Source organism: Panicum virgatum, chromosome 1K (assembly GCF_016808335.1).
Source record: "Panicum virgatum strain AP13 chromosome 1K, P.virgatum_v5, whole genome shotgun sequence".
In the NCBI taxonomy this organism is placed as follows: Eukaryota; Viridiplantae; Streptophyta; class Magnoliopsida; order Poales; family Poaceae; genus Panicum; species Panicum virgatum.
In genome coordinates, this window is record NC_053136.1 from 27,114,890 (window position 1) to 27,117,592 (window position 2,703).

Consider the following 2,703-nt stretch of genomic DNA (forward strand, 5'->3'; position numbering starts at 1 on the left):
AATTATCTTCCAACAAAAAACAGCCCTAATTATCTTACCATTTTTTATTTCTCTTTGCAGAACATTCTTTTTAAGGCACAGCCTCTAGATTTTGAGTGACAGGACCAATGGAGAAGAAGGTATGTATATATATTCGTTTGCTATTTTTTGTCTTATGGCCCAGTTTGAGATGTGTGTATGATTACTCAATTCTGTAATAAGGGCCCTAAGACAAATTAGTTTCTGTCAAAATATATATTCCATCAGCTCAATATACTGTATTTGATCTATCCATATAAAGTTAACTTTTTAAGGCAAACTACACTAAGAATGTTAAATTCAGTAGCTAATACCTTTTTCAATTTTTTAAGCCCCTTTTTTCATCCATTTGGCGTGACGATTTAATAAACAACAACAACAACATAGCCTTTTTTCCCAAGCAAGTTGGGGTAGGCTAGAGATGAAACCCGAAAGAAATAAGTTCAAGGTTCAGGCAGATTGATAGCTAGTCTCCAAGCGCTCCTATCCAAAGCTATCTCTTTAGAGATATTCCAATCCTTAAGGTCTCTCTTAACTGACTCATCCCACGTCAGTTTAGGTCTACCTCTACCCCTCTTTACATTATCGACCCGCACAAGAACCCCATTACGCACCGGCGCCTCAGGAGGCCTTTGTTGGACATGTCCAAACCATCTCAGCCGATGCTGGGTAAGTTTCTCCTCAATTGGTGCCACCCCAACCCAATCCCGAATAACTTCGTTCCGGACTCTATCCCTCCTTGTGTGCCCGCAAAACCACCGCAACATCCGCATCTCTGCTACACTCAGTTGCTGGACATGTCCCCTTTTTTAAGGGAAAAATAGTTAAAAGTGTTTAATATATTCTTTATAAAGTTTGTAACACCTTCTTATAAAGTTAATAGTTTTTAGCTTTATAAAGTTAAAATTTACTTAAAAGTTTGTAACACTTGCTTATAAATTTTTTGAAATATCCATGTATAAAGTTTTGTATTTACTAGCATAGATCTTTAAATTTAACTTACTCACAGAGTTCTTGATTCAGTGCTTTCATTACGAAGTCGCAGACTCTGGCGTACAAAGTTTGAAAACATGCTAGTACAAAGTTTGAAAACATGCTAGTACAAATTTTTTTTTTCATTTTTCTCCATATAGCGCATGCTCTGAATTAAAGTTTGATTTCAACATGTTCGTATCTACAAATACATATAGTTCCTAAGTTTTCAATATGCAATTTTTTTTCTAAAGTTTTTTGATATACAATATCAGAGTTTTTTTGAATATATGATAGCAACAATGTTTCCACAATCATTATACACCTTTCGATTATTATTATTCAAAAGTTATAGGTAGTAGTACAAATGAGAATTTTGTTAGTAATCTGCAGTTTTTTTTTGCCTTCTTCTATTTGTTGCACACAGCTGCGATAGCGGTATATTTGTTATGAAACTCATGCAAAGCCATGATGGCGACAAGCAACACCTGTTCAAACCAATGAGTACACTTTTCCTCACCCCATCTCCATTTTTTTCAAGGTTCATGAGTACTCAAAAATACATTTACTTACTTATTCAAAGATCAGAGTTTCATATTTTAAAGTTTTGGGACTACAAAGTTTGTTAGTGTGCTTGTACAAAGTTTACAGTTTCAAAGTTTTCCGGATCAGCAAAATGTAATTATGTGCTAGTACAAAGCTCATAGTTTTAGATTTCAAAGTTTTCTTTTTTCTTGTTGTTTGTCTGTGGTTGTGTGGGGGGGGGGGGAGGGGGGGGGCTATAGCAGTTTTACTAGTGTGCTAGTACAAAGTTTAATGTTTTCAGTTTTCCAAAGTTTTGGGGGGGGGACCAGGGGAGTCTATTATTGTGCTACTACAATGTTCATAGTTTTTCATTTTTCAAAGTTTCTATGGCTGCAAAACTTGATTACTGTGGTACTACAAAGTTCATGGTTTTGTTTTCCAAAGTTTTTTTTTTGGAGCTGCAAAAGTTCATAGGTTCGTATTTCAAAGTTTTGTGGGAAGCTAAAAAAATTTATTAATGTCATAGTAAAAATTTCATAGCCTTAGGTTCAAAAGTTTTTCAAACTAATACGAAACTCCCCTTACTGTAATATAAAGTTTATAGCTTCAGAGTTCAAAGTTTTTGAGAACTATAAACCAGAGTTCATAGGTTCTCTTTTCTAATGTAGAAAATATCTTAAATAGAATTTTGTGTTTTTTCTCTCTCGCACAGGAAGATGCAAAACCACTGCGTGAATGCGTATCCTACTACTTGCTGACACACCCATGCAACGAAAAGTACGAAACTCTTCTCGAGATAAAAAATATATTAAACATGCATGTAAGTTCATCTATGAATATCTTTTTTCTGTTCAGTTTGCAAACTTATTATATATAACAGTTGAGCATAAGAGTCACATTTTCATTTCCAAATTTTTTTTAGAGCGTGACCATCGAGTTCTATAAGTGAAGATGGTGGTGTGCAGATTTATGGTTACAAAAAAGATGACCTTATTGGATAAATATTATGGACGCATTGTTTATTCCACGTTCGAGAACAACAGCCAATCAGTTTTTTCCTTTATTTAAAAAAAATTCACCCCCTGTACGCCTGAGCATGAGATTCTGGAGAATTGTTCCACATTTTAATTAAATATTTGGGACCTTTTTGTTTCTATTTTCTCAATGTTCTACATTCATATGTATGTG

General features: G+C 34.3%; 1 long non-coding RNA gene across 1 annotated transcript; it reads left to right on the top strand.

The window, feature by feature from the left end:
- The first annotated feature begins 2,221 nt into the window (after nucleotides 1-2,221).
- On the top strand, nucleotides 2,222-2,491 carry LOC120651904. The gene is made up of 2 exons (XR_005666360.1): nucleotides 2,222-2,335; nucleotides 2,438-2,491. It is a non-coding gene; the product is annotated as an uncharacterized LOC120651904 (long non-coding RNA).
- The last annotated feature ends 212 nt before the right edge of the window (nucleotides 2,492-2,703 follow it).